This window comes from Lissotriton vulgaris, chromosome 5, assembly GCF_964263255.1.
Source record: "Lissotriton vulgaris chromosome 5, aLisVul1.2, whole genome shotgun sequence".
Classification (NCBI taxonomy): Eukaryota; Metazoa; Chordata; class Amphibia; order Caudata; family Salamandridae; genus Lissotriton; species Lissotriton vulgaris.
This window is the reverse complement of record NC_141693.1, coordinates 1,536,944,061-1,536,963,948: the sequence shown is the minus strand read 5'-3', so window position 1 is coordinate 1,536,963,948 and position 19,888 is coordinate 1,536,944,061.

The window sequence follows — 19,888 nt, the reverse complement described above, 5'->3', positions numbered from 1 at the left end:
GTCCTTGGGTCCCTATCTATCCAGCGAGAAACCTATTACATCAGGAGTTCCCCAGGGGTCCATATTAAGTCCTCTCTTTTTTAACATCTACATGGCTCCCCTTCTCGCTGTGATAGAATCTCATGGGATCCTCGTCACGTCATACGCTGACGACACATAACTTGTCGTCACGATTGACAAAAAGTGTACAGGCGCAGATTTGCGTTTCCAAAATTCTCTCTCCGATGTTTTTCAGTGGCTTAACAAAAACCATTTAAGATGCAATAGTGCCAAGACTGAAATCATACCGCTGAGCAAAGATCTATCTTTCTGCCCGAAAGATTGGTGGCCCATAGGATCTGAGGCCACACCCCGAGCTGTACCTTCAGCACGGAACCTGGGCGTGCAATTCGATTCATCCCTTTCTGTCGATGACCACGTCAGGATCACTGCTGGACGTTGTTTTGGACTTATTAAATCTTTAAAAAAATTCCTTGACTGCCTCCCCATTGCAGCTCGAAAATCAGTCACAGTAGCTTTAATACTTTCCGGACTTGACTACTGCAATGGATTAATGGCTGGAGTGAAAAAGTCCACCCTTAAAAAGCTGCAGAGCATACAACATGCAGCTGCTAGATTGGTGCTGGGACTTCCCAGAAGGTCATCAGCTTCAACGGCGCTGCACATCCTCCACTGGTTACCATTACACAAAAGGATTCTTTTTAAACTTCTCCTTACTGTTTTCAAAACTATGAAAAACTCAGGGCCCCATTACTTTGCAAAGCGCTTCACACGCTACAACCCCTCGCGATGTCTGAGATCCTCTGGTTTAAATCTCATCACTATTCCAAGATTTAAGTACAAAACTAGGGGTGGGAAAACTTTTACCGTTCTGGCAGCTAGGGCATGGAACAACCTACCTGTCAATCTTAGATTAACTGATAAGGAGAGCCTTTTTAGAAAACTCCTAAAGACATGGGTGTACCAACAACCAGACACCTCTGTATTGGCAGCCATCTAGTTCCAGTTTTTTCATCACGCACCATCTTCCACGTACCTACTGCACGCTAGCCTAGCGCCAAGATGCTCCTTTCGGAGCGAATGTTTGCACTCTATAAATACCCACAAATATCAAATTACTGAATAGCCAGTAGAAACAGAACTCTATTATATATTTGTGCAAATCCGCGAGTTCGTGGATTTTCCCGCGAACTCGCGGATTTTTTTGCCATTTCACGAGATTTTGCGGACCGCAAATCCGCAAAATTCACCCATACTTACACAGGACCGAAGCAGTAGAGAAGACAGGATTACATTTATCCTGTAAAACCTCTGAATACTGAGAAAGTGGGACTATAGGTACAGGCCAATGCCGGCGCCCGCTGCTGGCAGGGATAAGTTAACGGAGGTGAAGGTGTAACTCCAAGTTCAAATGCGCCTGAGGAAATAGTGTAAGGGTCAGGGACAACCGCAACTGGAATAAATGTGCTGAAGGAGAGCAGCGCTCAACGCCCGCTCAAGCGAGCCAAGGTAATCCCACCAGGTAGTAAACAGGAACAGCAAGTCACAGGATAATCTACCCGAAAACCGTAACAATAAGAACCAGGTCAGAAAACAGGAGGGCTTATATCCAGTCCTCCCTCGACTGCTGATCTCTGGAGCCTCTTCCTATGACAACCCCAGAGGATGCTGGGAAATCTAGTTCAACAGGCACTTGTTTCCCAGTCGTTCTGTGGTAGCCTAATGAGTCGAGTGTATGTCTGTGTGTACCCCTGATATAACTATGCCTCACACCTGCCACAACCATGACAGCATGCAACAATGGCCATGTTTGTCATGGAGAAATCCAACACAGATGTAGACATCTTAGACAAGTTTAACAGCAAGGTGTATGAATGGCTCCGACCCAGAGGTCTCATAATTGTATTTGTTGCCACTGACAATGACAGTAACATAGTGAAGGCCATATCAGACAGTGGCTATTTCAGGGTCCTGTGTTGTGCCCAGTGCATCAACCTGGTGGTGTAAGACTTTCTAAAAAAAGAAGACATAGTAGGAAACATATTGACCATCTGCAGAAGAATCTGCACTAATTTCAGCCATTCTTTTAAAGCTCAGAGGAAGTTGCGTATTATTCAGCGTGCTAATAGAGCACTGGTTAAAGCCCTGATAGAGGTGTTACCAATGCATTGGATCTAGACATATTACATGTTGCAACGTCTGTTTGAGCAGTACAAACAGATCAATGAACATGTAAGACAGAGATGAGGGGATAACGTTGGGAAAGCTATGACCATGGATTTGGATAAATGGGGCATACTCAAATGCCTTACACAGATGGATGACGTTAGCTCTTTGCGAAGGTAGGATATGATCCTGTCTTGAGCAGGCCCCTGTATGCCAGTTCGGTTGAGTCTTTGTATAAGATTGTCCTGGTCAACCATGTCAAAGGCAGCTGAGAGGTCCAAGAGAAGTAGAGCAGCAGAGATCCAAGAAAAGTAATGCAGCATCCCGGTTGCGGTCAACTTGGTTCTTCAGGTCACACTAGATGCCAAGGAACGCAGATACTGTGCATCTTCCAGGATAGAATCCTGTTTGGAATTTTGAAATAATGGCATTATGTTCAATGAATTGTGACATCTGGGTGAATGGTGCTCTTTTTATCAGTTTGCCCAGGTCCATTTGTAATTGGTCTGTAGTTGTCAGGGTTCATTGGGCCAAGTTTGCTTTCTCCAGTAATGGGCATATGTATGACGTTTTTAGTTCTTCTGGAAATATTCCAGTACTAAAGGGATTGTTGATGATTCTTCTTACTGGAGCGGCAGCAGATGTTGTTAGAACAATTGTCTTAAAGGTTTACGGTGGACACGGGTCAGAAGGGCTGCCGGGAGGCCTGCTTGCTTTGACCAGGTCCATACATTCATCGTGTGAACTCTGTTGAATGGAATGGAGTAGCTGGATTACAGTATTCTTGGTTTGTTGTTTTGGAAAAAGGTCAGTGCTGGTGCTTTGTCTTTGTTTTAGGCATGAGTCCAACGTTTCTGTTTTGGAAGACTAATGACTTGTCAAATTGTCTATGAAATTATGAGTAGTGGGATGAGCACCTTCTAGGCAATTTGGTTACCGAAATTCATTGAGAATTTTATAGAATTCTTTATTTGCACATTTAGCATTGGTTCTAGGATTATGTGTAGTGTGTGTTGTCATGTGTCCTTCCTGTATGTTAGGACTGTGTGCGGTCTGTTTATTTATAATTTTTATTTCAGTAGTTTCTCTCTTTGTGAAAACTGCTGTTTCAAAACCTATGGGCATATTTCATTTTGCGTTTTGTTTTGCATTTTGTTTTGATGTTTTAGATATTTCTTTTTGAGCTTGTCTTAATCAGTATGAAGGGGAGGCTGTGTTGGGACTGGATTCTGGATCAAAATCCAGTGATGGTTGGAATGTTATGTTTGAAACCAAACCAGGCAATTGTAGTGGTTTTCCTGCCTGGTCAATCATGTTTCCACCTACTTATGTGGATTTTAATAAAGAAGAAGAAATTTACTGCCAGCATGTTATCCTCCTCTCGGTACATATCCTATTTGATGTCTAAACCTCATCTCAGGCTTTGAGATCTTCTTTTCTGTACTTTCCAATTCTGCTGAACAGCAGGCACGCTAAACTAGGAGAACATTCTTTTTAATGTCTTGCAGCTAAAACTTAAATTGCACTAATTGTGTCAATTTGAATCAGCTCTACTAAACTTGCCTTTTGTAATGCTCTTAAAACCTGGTTGTTAACAATTTTGCTCTCTCAGTCATCAAGCAATTTACTTCTGGCCCCTGATCTACTTGTACTTAGTTATTGTATTATCTTTACACATGCCTCATTGGGGTCCCTTTTCATGTTCTTGGTATGACAATTCACTGATTTATTTATTCATTCAGGGACTCACCGAACCAGAAAAGATCACTTAGCACCACTAGCTTCTACCCACATTTGGGATATAACACTGAAATATACTGATTTCTATTGAGTTTATAAAGAAGTAGACACTACTTCAATCATAACTAGGTGTCATTGTTGTGTGTCGATTTGGATTCCATATGAAACTCTCGATTCATTCCCTTCACATTGCCCTTATTTAGGCATAGAAATCCAGTCCTTATTTAGGCATTGCTCATAGTAACCAAATAAAGGCATGGCTACTTACATCCGTTCATCTACGACACAACGAGTTATTGGACACCCAGGCTCTTAAGCCTTTAGGACTTCCCCTTGCTTGGATATTTATTTCTCCAAGAACTTATTTCTTATTCATGAACATCTACTCCTTAGGGGTTCATTCATGACTTTCTTATGCCCGACTTTTACGTCAATACTGGCATTCCTAAACACCTTCAAGGTATGAATATGCCTTCACTTGCCATGGCAAACCACAGTTTTGTCCACGGTTCGACTGCCTACTTGTATGACTCGGCTCACCACGGCAAGTTCGGAAGGAAGTCAAATCCCCAACAGATGCACTGACCAGATGCTGCCATCCCCCTTGCAGAGAAATCAATCTCCAGTGTTTCTGACTCCCCTTGCGGGGTGTTAGAGATCGAGACCCGGGTATGAGATTCCAAGCTCTCTCATTCTAAGGTACGGAGCAGACTAGAACCTAGAGGGAATCTTGGCAACTATTGCTAAAACTAGACTATAGCTAAACAGCACCTACTTCTTTCCTCATACTACACTTAGGTAGGTACACTGGGTAGGATTATTTTAGAAGCACCAGATGTGTATTTTAGCCTGTGCTAAATATGTATGTATTTTTATGAATATATGTCATAGCTACAGACCATGCTATTGCAGTATTATTTCATCTTACTGCTAACGCTGTACGTATTATACTTCGCATTCTGTCTTACGATTGTAGCAGTTCATATCTCTTGCATGAGAAATAAGACTGCTCTATAATCCCCTTTCTATTGAAGCGCCCGTCTATCTATTTCTGTGCAACTCTGTAGAAATGAAGCATGCATGACGGACTGAGTGAAACGGTTATCTATTGTTTCCACGACTCTGAAGAGATTGTTCCGACTCTAAGGGAAACAAAGTTGTCATGTTTATGCTCTTGTCAGAAATGAATCCCTTCTTGTTTATTCAAGGAGTTTCTAGTGACCTCTGAGTTAGCTGGCACACACAAGTAATTAAATTTAATGTACTCGATAGAGGCATACTGACATTAGTCCTATGTCAAAACTATAGTATATATTATTTCAATGCGCAGAGCCTATCGGGATATAGGAACTACACTACATGGCACCCAAAAGTTTGGTAAGGCACTATTCTACACTAGATACTGTAGTAACTCATTCGTGCTTTTCTCAGAGACCCTCTACTCAGAATACTCCATAAGACGTCTGAAGTGGGTAGGGATAATATCCGCCATTGCTGAGTAGGACGAAAATCCTATGTATTAGCTGTTTGGTTTGTTCAACATTGACGGATACAGTGTTCCAAAATATTGTGCACCTTATCTTTGTTCCCTTGAAACTTACTCCGCAACTTTCATTAAACAATGGCCGATGAAGCCAATAACACTGAAACCGGTGGAGCTGCAGCCGACCATGTTGCAGCAGCTTTTAATCATACAGGTTTTAATGAAACCAATGAGAATGCTATAATCATTCCTCCAAATTTAAGGAGAGCCATCACTCTAAAAATTATAAAACATGGCCTAACACCAAGAGGTTGTAGAGCGGTTTTTGTGATAGAGGGACATGAATATCACCAGACAGAGGTATTCTACTCATGGATAGTATTCCCAGAATCAAATTCAGTAGCAGACGTGTTTCACTTTTACAAAGAAGACAAACCACTTGAGGAATATCTTCCTTTTGAGGATATTGAAATTCCACTCACATACCAGGACTATGAACTCTGGTTTAAAGGCACCCTAAAACATTTAAATCACATTACCAGGCTCGGTTCACTAGGTAGACCAGGAACAACTTGGCCGGTTTTAGCAGGCTAAACACAACATCCTGACATTGACGACATGTCAGACGTAGAGTTACTCACTCAACTCAAAGAGTTAATCAAAATTCATAGACAATCAGTTCAATATGTCATGCAGACTCTCACAGTCCAACCACCATTAGTTTTGCCACAACAAACCCCTCACCAGGGGAATATACTAAAAATCACACCACAGACTTTACACGCAGTCATGGGAAAATTGCCCACAAAACGTGAACAAATTCCATTTTGGATAGCTAATAAAAATTACTAAAATCGAAGGCGTATTTCCCAATAACAGCCCTTATGAGAAAAATAGAATTCTAACAATCTGTTTAACAATGGGGATAACACCAAATCTGGAAGACTGCACCACTTCAGGGTACAGTCTTTGCTGCTATCTATACTAAAACACATGGAGTTCCGTCTATGGCGGTAATACCCAACGTCCTGAAACAGATACAAAACACAAATTGGGCAGAGCCTGCTCTGAATTTAAGTATGAAGTTACTGAAAAATTTCAACCAGGTCTCAACCATAGTATTATCTAATATTAAAGGAGTAGCAGCATCAGTGGCAATCAGCCAAAAATTAAGGGAAATTGATGTAACCGAACAACCACAAGAACTAGCCAGAATAATTGAAAAATCCCATGACGAATTAGGCAAAGACAGTCTGGGTGGGAAACCAGTTAAACCACAACTGTCTGAAAGTCCCGAAAAGGCCTTTAATAAAAACAATCCTACATCTTCTAAAAAGAAGTGGGAAAATAACAAACAACATTCAAAAGAGAAATATTCTCAACCCAAGGTAGGTCTCCCCAAAAGGAGCCATCTGAAAGTAGGTATAACCTCAGGAATAGGGATATTTTGAGAAAACCTGACAAGTATCAAGATACCGATAGATGTTCCTCTCTTACATTTCAGATATCGTCACAGTCATCCAAAAGAAGATGATCATCAGATCAAAAAGAGGAACGTATAAAGTCTAAAGACAATCAACATGTTCAGAAAAACAAAATAAAACCTCAATTCTCCAAAAAGAAACTACAAGGTCTAAAGATCAGACATGTCGAGGATTCTGAGAACACAGCTCAAGAATGGAGAATTGGCTCAGACAATGTTGGACAGCGCAGCAGAAGTATCAATAGCTCGCCAGAACCTGAAGTGACTTCTGGAGACAGTAGACCTGAATGAAGACATTCAAGTTGAAACTTTAGACACCAGGGTTAGTTCTCCACATAGGTTATATGAAATAACACTCCGGATGAAGGTAGACATACCAAGAAAAGTGAAATCACTCTTTTGGGAGCGACTTTCGAAGGGTTATGATATGCTTCTTGCAGGACGGGACTGGCCACCAGAACTTCTCAGGCAGTGCTCACATGGTGAAGACATCATTATGCCAGCCTTCTCCAACCATGTTCCAGTACATTTAAAATATACTAATGCCAGGAAATGGGCAGTTGCCCAAGGCCCAACTTTATGTAAAATCATGTAGGATGGGATGAGGACTCACCTCACCCCACAATCCAATTAAAAAATCAACCAACTGCACAAAGGCAGTATCCAATAAAGCAAGAAGCTAAAAAACAGGCCAGGGAGATCAACTTGAATACCAAGGGGTGATTGAAACTTGCACCTCATCAATCAACAATCCTTTGTTTCCTGTTTCCAAACCAGACAATACATATTGTTCAGTTTTGGATTACAGACATCTAAACTCTTGTAAAAAATTTGCAGTGCAAAATGCACACAAGTTATCAAGTTTGTTTATTTATGATAATGGAACTCTCACGAGATCCACATAAAAGACAAAATGTATTCGAATAAAATCATGGATAAAAATACCAACAAGTACATAAAATAAAAATACACAGAAATCAAGGCATCTGAATTACCACTTAGTACAAATCCAGAAAACAATTGAAAAATGTGTACAGTTTAAAACAGAACATTTCATTCGGGGGATTGATCATAGCTGCACTAAAAGCAGAAGCGGACAGAATATTCAATTGAAAGCAAATGGGTCTTAGCCATTTTCGCCTATAAGCCATCAGAGCTGGGCAAACAAAAATAACATGAAACAAATCCTGCTCATTCATATGGAAAGGGGCGACCACTCGGTCCCCCCGAACGTATGGTAGGGGGCCCGGATCCCCCCGGGAAACCATTTTGGGCGGGGTGCGTGTCAGGGCTGGTATGCCCGAAGTGGCGTAGCCGGGGCGCGCCTTTTCCCGCCCAGGAGGGGTTGTCCTAGACACCTACACCGTTGGCCACGCCCAGTAGGCGTACCGGAGGAGGGTACACGCCCTCCCGAAGAGGAATAAAGAGAGCAGGAATCCGAAGAAGCATCCTCTTGTTCCTGTGCTTGGAAGCTGCACCCACTCGTTGCACGTGAGCCCTCGACGGAACAAGGAGCAATTTTGAGAACTTGTAATTTTTGTGTTTCTCTTTCAGCGACTTCGAGCCTAAGGGTCCAGGACCGTGTTGAACAACGGGGATCGAATATCCGTTAACAATGCCTGGCAAGAAGGCGGGAAAGAAGTCCGGGACTGATCAGATGCTTCGCATGCTGATAAAAGATATGGCGAGTATGAAGAAGCAGATGGCAGCAATGAACAATACGGGTAAACCGAAGAAGGTTATAGGCCCGGCATTGCCGGGAGTTGTCCCCGCGGGGAGGGGTAAAAGGGTCAGGAATAGGACGGCAGGGGAGGAGGTCCCGGTTCCCGAGTTACCCCCGGCAAGCCCGGTCATTCCAGTCGAGGCCCCGGTACCGATCCCAGACGCGGGTCAACCGATTCCGGTTGTTGTTACGCCCGCCAGCGAGGAGGACATGCCTCCGGATTTAGCCGCCCAGTTGGCCGCATGGCTTGGCAGAAACACAGGGGGTGCTACGGCACCGGGAGACACGGCCGAAGAGGCCAAGTTACTAATGCAGCAGTTGCGGCAGTCGCGAGATGCCGCGAAGGCGAATCTCCCTCTTGTTCCCCCACAGGTGACCTCGGAAGGACCGGCAGCTGGTGTCGAAAAAACAGCGGGAACAGCAATGGAGCCGGGTAAGCAGGCATTGCCAATGGCAAGGGAGGGGTCTTTGCCCTCAAGACGGGAGAAGGTGGTCCAACATATACCGTTGGCCACAAAAGAATTGATATGGGCTGATAAGTATGTGAATATGTTTTCTCTGCTGACTGACCATCACGAGATGGAGTATGTTAAGACACAGAAGGATTTGTGGCACCCGAGTGTTGTGCGAGCCAAAATGGCGGGATTCAGGGTTGATGAGACAATCTCAAATTGGGCCAAGGCCTTTGCGATGTTTACTGCAATTATTGGGGAACGTAAGCCCGAGGTTTTGCCCAAATTGTCCTGCTATCAGGCACGAATAATGGATTTTTATGAAACATATGAGGGCAATGAGTGGATGGGTTACGATATGAAGTTTCGTAAGGCCAAGGAGTACGATTCATCTCTGACGTGGGATTGTCTCGACTCGATCTCTTGGCAGAAGCAGCTCCTGCCGGGCGCGACAAAGTCGTCCTCGCTTGGCGGGAATGGGTCGGGGCCTTCCCGCCAACAGCCTGCGGCACCCTTTCGAGCGGGCCCCGCTGGCGACCACCAACCAAGGAATGGTGGGAATGGGGGTAAGAAAGGGGTCTGTTGGAATTTTAACAGGGGCAATTGCACAAGGGACATGTAAGTTCAGACATGTGTGTGCAGGTTGCGGAAATTCTTCACACCCCGAGAGTTCGTGCAGAGCCAAGAATGGTGATACGGGGGGTAGAGGAGGGGCCAAACAGGTCTGAGGGGGACCATTGTGTACCGCTACCTACCCCCGTGGATATCATGGCAATGATCCCCTGGCTAAACGAATACCCTGATCATGTCTCCGCTGGGGTGTTGAGGTACGGCTTCTTATATGGTTTCCACATCCCGGTGGGGGATTTTCGTGGGGAACCACTTTGTAGAAACCAACTGTCGGCTCAGCATAATCCAGCGGTGGTTGAGAGGAAGATAGCAAAGGAGGTTGCCCTTAGCCGGGTTGCTGGCCCATATAGGCACCCGCCAGTAACTAATTTCATCTGTTCCCCGTTGGGAGTAGTTCCCAAGAAGGACTCGGGGGAATTTAGGCTGATCCATAACTTGTCAGCTCCGAGGGGTCTTTCGGTGAACGATGCGATTGACCCGGGAGTTTGTTCGGTGCGGTACGCATCCTTCGATGATGCCGTCGCCATGTTGAATCGCCTGGGGCCCGGAGCGCTGATGGCGAAGTCAGATATCGAGTCAGCGTTCCGGTTGCTCCCGGTACACCCACGGGATCAGCGCCTGTTAGGCTTTGTGTTCCAGGGCCATTACTACATGGATAGATGTATGCCAATGGGTTGCTCCATCTCTTGTGCTTATTTTGAGAAATTCAGTTGTTTTCTGGAATGGGCGTTCACCAAAGCCACTGGCCATACCCAGGTTATGCATTACCTGGATGATTTTTTGTTCTTGGGGGCAGCCGGCGACACAAAATGTGCGCAGGCGTTACAGGAATTTTGCACTCTCATGAAGGGGTTCGGGGTGCCATTGGCACCAGGTAAGACGGTTGGACCATCTACTTCACTCGAGTTTCTTGGAATTGAGCTCGTTTCTGTTGAGGGAAGTTTCCGTTTGCCAGTGGGGAAAGTAGCGAAATTCAGGGCTTCCTTGGAACTGTACATTAGCAAAGAGAAAGTTACTCTCCATCAGTTACAACAAGCAGTGGGCCAGCTTAACTTTGCCCTAAGAGTGATACCAATGGCCCGCCCCTTTTCCCGCTCTATTGCACAAGCCATGGTTGGTCTCAAGGAAGGACACCACCGTACGAGACTGTCGGCAGAGGTTTGCCAGGATATGCGCATCTGGTTAGCGTTCCTGGCGGACTTCAACGGTCGAGTGGTGTGGAACAAGCCGCCAGCGTCGTCGGACGAGCTGGGTTTGTGGACCGACTCGGCTGGGAGCGTGGGATTTGGCGCCATCTTTGGTACTCGATGGTCGGCGCAGACATGGCCGACGTGGTGGCACACCAGCGGTCTCACAGGTAACATTGGGTTTCTCGAGTTGTTCCCCATTTTTGTGGCTCTGAAGGCATGGCCGGATGAGTTCAGAGATCGCTCTGTGGTGTTTTGGTCCGATAATATGACTGTAGTTGAATGTATAAATAATCAGGCAGCACGCTGCAAGTGGATATTAAGATTACTGAAGGAAATTGTACTACTTTGCATGAGACTGAACGTACAATTCAGGGCAAAGCATGTGCCAGGTGTACTGAACCAGGCAGCTGATGCACTCTCTCGTTCACACATGCAGGCTTTCAGGGGTTATCTACCTTCCACGGACCTAGCGGCGGCACCATTTCCCGAAGCACTCTGGCTACTCGGTGCCCCGGATTACAAGACCTCGTGGCAGCAAGCTTAGCCCCCAGGACAAGGAAGGCATACGAAGGAGCATTTCGTTCCTATTGTGCATTTTTGGGTCCGGCAGGGGGGGACAATTGGGGTCAGGAGGATTATGTCCTGAAGTTTCTAGTAGCACTGCACAGTGAAGGCCGATCAGCGGCAAAGGCCAATAGGCACTGGGCCGCCATTTCATTCATGGCGCAGGCGCATGGCATTAAGGACCCGACATCGTCCTTTTTGGTAAAGAAAGCCCTTCGTGGTTGGCAACGCCTTGAGGGTCGTAGAGTAGACGAGAGGCGCCCGATTGGGTTAGAAAGGTTGTCCCTGCTGATGTCGATACTCCCCACGACATGTTCCTCCCAGTTCGAGGCAGTGCTGTTCCGGGCCGCTTTCGCATTAGCGTTCCATGGGGCTATGCGGGTGAGCGAGCTGGTTGCAAGAAATAAGAAAGATGTGGAGGGAGGTCTGTGTCGGGATCACATTCTGATTAAGGGTGATTCAATGGTGGTCACAATATCCAGGTCCAAGACCGACCAGAGTGCTATGGGACACAGTATTATTGTCCAGCGCATGCGAGGGTCCCCCATGTGCCCGGTGAAGTGCGTTGAGGAATATTTGGCGCGAAGGGCGGATACATGGGGGGGAAGCCTGCTGAGACACATCGACGCCACCCCACTGACGAGGTTTCAGTTTCAGAGGGTGCTAACAATGGCAATCGCAGCGGCGGGCTTGGACCCAGGCGATTTCGGGACCCATTCCTTTAGGATAGGGGCTGCTACAGAGGCTACAGCCAGGGGTCAGAGTGTTGAGAAGGTGAAACAACTGGGACGATGGTCCTCGAACTGTTATAAAAGGTATGTGCGGTTGCACATGTTGTGAAGTCAATGTCATGCACTCACGCTTCTTGTCTTCTGTTTGGTTTACAGTTTCGCGAGCATGCTATGCGGGGCGGACTGTGCAGTCGACCCGGCACCTGGGGACCAGCGGTCAGAGATCACCGGCTGAGGAAAGAGTGGTGTGGGTCGTGGGCCACTCATACGTGAGGCGGGCCGGGGACGTATTCAAAGCAGGTGATGTGACTCACGCAGCTGGGGAATACGGGTACAGGGTGACCTTCCACGGAAGGGGCGGGTTCTGTATTGACCAGTTTCAATGTTTTGTCGAGGAACTGTTAGGGCGGCAGAGGTCACCGCCGTCTGTAATCATAGTACACCTGGGGGGCAATGACTTGGTGACACTCGGTCGGCGAGTACTACTCGAGCGAGTTCTTTCTACTGTTAGCTGGCTGGCGAGAAGGATCCCGGGGTGCACGATAGCATGGTCCCACATGATTCCCAGGAAGGTATGGCGTGGGGGCCTCTCTGTGTCAGCACTGAACCATTCAGTTAAAAAGGTCAATAACAAACTTGGTAGGTTGTTTCGCTCGGCGCAGTTGCACTGTATTCCGCATGGATGTATTCGGGGGGATCACATGTATCTCGATGATGGGGTCCATTTGTCTCGGGAGGGGAATGTCTTACTCATAGGAGACTTCATAGCATGGTTAAGGAGTTTGTAAAAGCATGACCTTTAGTAGGAGTTTGTGGGGGGGCCGGATAGCCGGTCAACTATCCGGCCTGTGGCGGTAAGGTCATGATCAGTGAGCAGTAATTTCAAGGTCCCTAGAGGGGGGGCGCCACCCACTATGGATGGGAGCGCCCGGGGGGAGGCGGCCATTGGCCCCTCACACGGGGAGGCGGCACCCACTAAGTATGGGTCGCCTAAGGGAAGACGGCCATAGGCCCCTTCCAGGGGAGGAGGCGGCTAGATGCCCCTCCTACGAATTTCCCGGGGCCCGGATATCCGCGACGGCGGATGTGATAGACAGTGTGAGGTGGGAGGGGGGTCCACGCTACCTTCTTACAGACACCTCACATGAGTCCTCGGACGACCTTTAAGATGGCGTCGAGTTAAAATAGGGGGCCCCCGCAAGACAAGGGAAATTGGAGTTGGCACAGAGGTACAGTCCTCTGCGCGGCCGCCCTCACATCGTGAGGGGGAGAGTTCTGGTAGTAGGGATCTGACACCGGTTGCGACCTTGCCGTTGGCCCGTAATGCTAGGATGTACAATTTTAATTTAGAAAGTATGCATTTGCAGGATGTTAGACTCGGCTAGGAAAACCTTTGTACTAGAGATTTGTTAACGTTAGCCAAAGAACATGTCTTCATCGAAATGTAATAAATGAAAATTGTACATGATATGAAACTGTTATTTTAATGTTTTAATTTTGTTTCATATTTTAATAAATACGGCCGGGAGGGTAACTCCCTCCCGCCTTCCAAAAGTTCAGAACTGCGTCCGTCTTCCCATCCTTGGGGATTGTGTTGGGAGGGGGTGACAGGCATCCCGGCCATATGACAAAGATCACAGACAGCTGAAGAGCCATACCATTTGGATAAGAGCAATTTCAAAGGGATTAAATCCTGTCTTACTAGAAACAGTAGGCGTCTAACCCCGTGAGGAATGTTCCAATGAACATACGGTTGTGCTTTCCTCACCAGACAGGTATCAATAACTGGAGTAATACCCTTTTTCAAAGTAAGACGCTCTCTATCCAGTCTAAACCCTAGTTCCCACGAGGAAGACTTCAAAAGTGTTTTTAACTGATATGGTGACAAAGAAAATAAAACATCTTTATCTAGTTGTAAGTGACTCACAGCATATCTAAAAATTTTTATGATTAATGAATAGTCATTAAAATTTCCCAACAACTCAGTTTTTATAAGATGTCTTAACGTGCCTGGCTCGCCCCTTGCTAGGCTGAAAACCCAGCGCACGATCCCCGCCAAACCTTGGACCCAGGTACTGCGTAAGCCGAATTCCTGTCTAAAGGCAACTGTTGAACTAGCTGTATTGACGGATACAAGGCTACGTAAAATTTTTCCTTCCGAGGAATTTAAAAAGCTCCAGTTTTTTATATCAATTAGCTCTATTCCATAGAGTAAGGAGGCAGGGACTTTTGCTCTAAATACATTTAACAGTATCGAAAAATGCCTTCTACCTGTAGCCTTACATAAGGATACCAAACTCTTTCCCCGGACAATAGCTTACTGGGAATTATTAGCTATATGAGCTTTTTCTCTTAAATTACTCATAAAAATTTTACCAAGGAAGGTATACGATTTCACTGTTTCCAATTTTTGGCCCCCTACTGTCCAGGGAAAGTTCGCATATTTAGTTTTCTTCCTACCCGACATACACATCACTTTGCTTTTTGCAATATTTATCAACAAAAAATGTGTTCCTGCATACTTATGTAAGGCATGCAGGCGATTATTCAATCCCTTGGGCGTTAGGTCAAGAATCAAAATATCATCCGCATACATAAGGCATACAATTGGGGAACCCCCCAGGATCGGGGCAATGCCTGAGCATGCAGAGAGAGCCAGAGGTAGATCAACTATATAAAGAGAAAACAGCAGGGGAGCCAATAGGCAACCCTGCTTTAACCCATTGGACATGGGAATTGTTCTAGATAATCCTCTTTCCCCGCCTAGCAACACTCTGCACCAGGTGTCCGAATACAGGGCACGGACTAATTTAATAAGAAAAGATGGCATCCCTAAATCGAGTAACTTTCCCCACAGCAATGTTCTGTCCACTTTATCGAAAGCTGTGGAGAAATCGATGAAGGCGCCATAAACAGGTCCTCCACGAACTTTAACATATTTCTCCGTTATAACCTGGAGTGCAGTCAAATTATCTAACGTGCCGTGCTTTTGCCTAAGGCCAGTTTGATTAAAGGGCAAAATTTCGGCCTTAGATACCCAATCGTTAATTAATGCAAGAAGACATTTTGCAAAAACCTTGCCAATGGCATCAAGCAAAGCGATTTGACAATAGTTTTGGGGTAGGTCTCTGGCCCCTTTTTTATATAAAGGGACTAAAATGCTCCCTTTCCAGGATGGCGGGACAGTTCCGCTAATAAAACAAGATTTAAACACAGGATAAAGAATTTTGCTACATAATTCGCTTTGCTGTTTAAGAACGGAAATGGGGACCTCGTCAGGACCCATCGCGCCAGAAGAGCGCATGCCCTTAATGGCAAGTTCGATTTCCTTTTCGGACGGGGGATCATATAAGCGAGAGTCCACAAAAGGAGCATCATTGCCCCTTTGCGTACCATTGTTGCTGTACAAATTCTCAATGTAATGAACCCAGAGCTGCTCATCAATGGCAATTGGCATAGGACAGGATCTAGTGCCACATCCTTTGCCAATTAATGACCACAATATCCTGGCATGACCCTTATATGAGGCTTCCCGGAGTTGAATCCATAAGGAGTCCTCATTATCTCTTTTTAATCTGGCCTTTAACCTCGATCTCCTTCTTTTTAGTAATGCTAATTTATGATGGCCTTCCTGACTAAATGATAAGTATTGACCCCTTATCAATTTATTTATTTCAATATTTAATTGCCGAAGCGATTCGGGGAATACTAGAGATTTTTTAAATGAGGGGACTTTCTTAGCTATTGAGGTTACTAGTTCTAGTAACTCAGCAAAGCCTACTAGTTCCCTCCCTTCCCATTGAAACAAATTCTCAACGGTAGAGGTTAAGAGAGTCAGCAAACACACAAAAGCACGGTGATTCCAATAACATTTCCCCGAACTGGCGCCAAAATTCACCGAATCAATGTCGATGTGCCAAGAATCCGCCCGAGAAGGCCTGAGAGAAACTGTAAGCGTCAGCACCTTATGGTCGCTAAGTTCGGAATCCACAACTGAGAGATCCTTCATATGAGAAAAGAAGGAACAATCTGCGACTGCATAATCAATAATTGAATCTCCATTTTTTGATTTATGTGTAAAAGCTGCAGGGGTGTCAGAAGGGAATCTACCATTTATTATTAGGCAATCCACCTTAGAGAGACCTTCCAGAACTAGTTTACCTCTTTTGTTAGATTAAATATTCGTTGGAAACAAAGCCTGAGGTATATGAAGAGATTCTTCCCTAAGTATATTTCTAAACAAATCAAGGCCACAATTAGAGATGTTACAATTAAAGTCCCCGAGTAACAATATATAAGGTGGGGGAGAAGAATCCATAAGTTTAGCTATAAAGGAAAAGAGTGACTTTAAACCATCATTAAAACAAGAATTTGGGGGAATGTAGGTATTTATTAAAACGAGCAATTTATTTGGGTAATCCTTAAACATATTTTTCAAAGTTATTGCCTGGAATAGTTTATCAGGGTCAAGATGGTGGGAATAATTCCAATTGATTCTATTGGACAGTAAACATGCTATTCCGCCCTTCGCATGACCTCTCCTAGAGGGCAGTGCACTACCATCAAGAACAAAGTACTCTTTTTCCAACATTAGTTTTCCTTCCACCCACGTTTCTTGAAGACAAATTACATCAGCTTCTGAAGAGCATAAGAAACATAATTTTTCCTGAATATCTTTGAAACCCGCAATATTCCATGAGATTATCTTCAGATCACTGTTAAAAATTTAGATGCGGTTTAGGACAAGAAGTGGATTTGCTAGAGAGAATCCCGGGCAACCAACTCCATTTTGAAGTGTCATCCATTAAAACTTGTTTAGGAAGAGGAGGATTTTTATAAAGAACTTGCCTTTCATTTTGTGAAACACATATTTTTAAATCCTCAGATCTAACTGAGGACCAATCTGTAGGATTCAAATTTATATCAGAGATTGTTGGCAAGTTAGTAGATAATTTGTTACTCCGTTCCTCTACGAAATATGGGGTGACATCAATCCCACTGATTTGTAATTCCTCTGCCCACTGTAAAATGTGATTCAAAACTAATTTAGAATGAAATTTGACCCTTGCTGTTTTCCCTAGAGTGACGTTAGGAAGAAATACCACATCCAGGTCAGAAGTTTGAATTAGTTTTAAACTTTCAATCTCATTGAAACATTTAAGAAGAACCGATCTATTTAAAATAAGGTCAGTATCAAATAAAGGAAAAAAGTCTAAAAAAAGGGTATCTACATTTGTTTTATCCCTAGTTGGCGCAGAAGGGATAGGCACAGTTGGAGGAGAGTCATGAAAAGGCCTAGCCAGAGGGTTTAGAGAAGAAGGTAGAAGATTTACAGGTAATAAAGGAACAATAGGGTGAGAGTGATTAGAAGAACTTGTAAGACCAGACCCAATAGTCACTTGCTCCACTTTGGGAGGACCAATTATATCATCATGTAAATCAAGGGACTGCTCAGTCCTGCAGGATTTTTCTAATACGGCCTCTAAGTTATTTTCAAACATAAGTTTCCTCTGTCTTTTTTTTGAGAATCTTCGGACAGGTTTCCTCTTTTTTATTCTATTCTTTTTATGCTTTATAGGGACTACCTTTTCGGCAGTACCTGGGGAAACGATAGGAGCCTCTTCCTCTTTTTTTACCTGTGTCGAAAATATGGGGAATAAAGGAGGAACTTCTAAATTTTGAATAACGGTAGAGACAGACAAAGATTCTATCTCTTCGTCATGAATTACGACACAGTTGGCTCCAGCAGAAATCACATTGTCGACAATAGGATCCGCCAATGTGACTGCTAATTTATTTCCTTTCTGACCTTCAGGAGAGGGATGTAAAACCGTTTGAACTGGGTCTAGTGTTACCATTTCATTTAGAGACCTCTTATCATTATCTAGCAGCTCCATTAAGTTGTCGCGCTCTGGATGGCACCCTAGAACGGACCCACCTTTATTATGTAAAAGCACCCTTAGGATTTGGGTTACCGTATCAAGGACGCAATCCGAACCACCAACAAATTTTTCCAGTAAGCAGAGAATTGATGATAACAGCGATTCCAGGGAAGACAGGGATTTAGAGATTAGATTATCGCTAGCACTTGGAGGACTCACAGGGATATTGTTCAAATTAGGGCCAGAGCAGGAAGTAAAATTTAACTGAGCTAAAGAAAAATCAAATTTATTAGAAGGAGTACTACTAAGAGAGTGAGAACTAGAAATTAAAGGGGCTTCCATAATATTAGAATTAGCCCTGGCAACAACCTGAGGGAGTTCCAACGGCCTTTTTTGAGATATTAAATCAATATCGGGTAAAGTAAAATCACCCTCCGGAATTATAGGAGTAGAAGGTAAATCTGGCAAGATCATCGATTTCTCTATGGGATTAGGCACTACTGAATGAGGAAATTGTAAAGAGATGGCATTGAAAGTTTTTAAAGAAATACAACCCGAAGCCCCATGGGGAAGTTCCAGTTGCCTCTGTGAATCATAGATAGTAAAAGGGAGACCCCCCACTGTATCGGAGGAGGGAGACCCAAGATGAAACGGGGCGGGAACCGCAATCGGGATAGAATTATCCTTAGCAGTGGCAGGAGCTAGCTCTGACACTTTACCCTCTAATACGTCAGTGTTTAAGGTATCCTCCATAACCTTGTCCTTTCCCCTTTCCCATAAGCTAAAAAGTTGACATTGGCCTTTCAGTTGCAGGGAGGAAGTGATTTTATTACGTAAGGGATTCAATTTCGTTTTAGATCCAGACTTCCCTACTAGAACACGTCATATTTATGTTGGCAGAGGCACAACACAACTTGCAAAGGCAGAACAATGAGATAACCCTCCAAAGCACAAACAACATGTAAATCCAATAGGGCAGAAGAAAATAGTCAAAAATAAAACGAAAATCAAAGGGACTGGGCCCAGCCAGCCTACTACAGCCCCTGACGGCCACAGATGGTCCCGCCCTTGTCCCGGGCTTCTCCCGGCGCACTCCCGCGCGCTCCCGCGCAGCGGAAGGAATAAATTCAAGTTATAGGGGAGACTAATTAGAGGGGCGGAGCTAGCAGGGAGAGCGGGCCAGGTGAACGGTGATGCAACTGGCAAGGGCTCCTGGGATTTGGAGTCCTAATCTCACCGCTCGCAGCCCTGCTCCGCTACACGCACACACTGCAGTCACGGCAAGTGTCCCACTCTCTTGAATCCAGAGTCCTCGGGTCGAAAATCACCACTGCGGGACCCGCGAAGCGGGTTCCGCGAGGTGTAGGCTGAAGCTACAAGCACAAGGACACACAGCAATCGACAGGTAATCCGGCAGGAAATCCCATCAGGTTTCAGCAAACCTACTACTCTGTGCGCGCAACAAAGCAGTGACGTGTTTACTAAGGAATCTTAGCTGAACACAAACATAAGGCTCTGTAGAATAGGTAGCTCACGGCAAAACTATTCGAAATCTTGCATTTTGCACACTATATTCTGCGAAGTTTCGACTTTGGACTCTGTTTTTCCTAGTTGGTTTCCTAATTGGTTTTTAATTTTGATTTTTGTTTTGTTGCACAGTGAGACCAATGAGGCCAAGAAAGCTTGTGACCGGAATCCTGGTCCAAGGGCTTCTCTAAGGGCTTCTCCTCCTTTTCAACCTAAGGAAATTGCAGCCCGGACGTGCAGACCAAAACCAGGATACTGGGCAGAGAGTATGGGCAGCATTGTTGGTTGGGGGTGGGGGAGAGACTGTCCACCGCTCA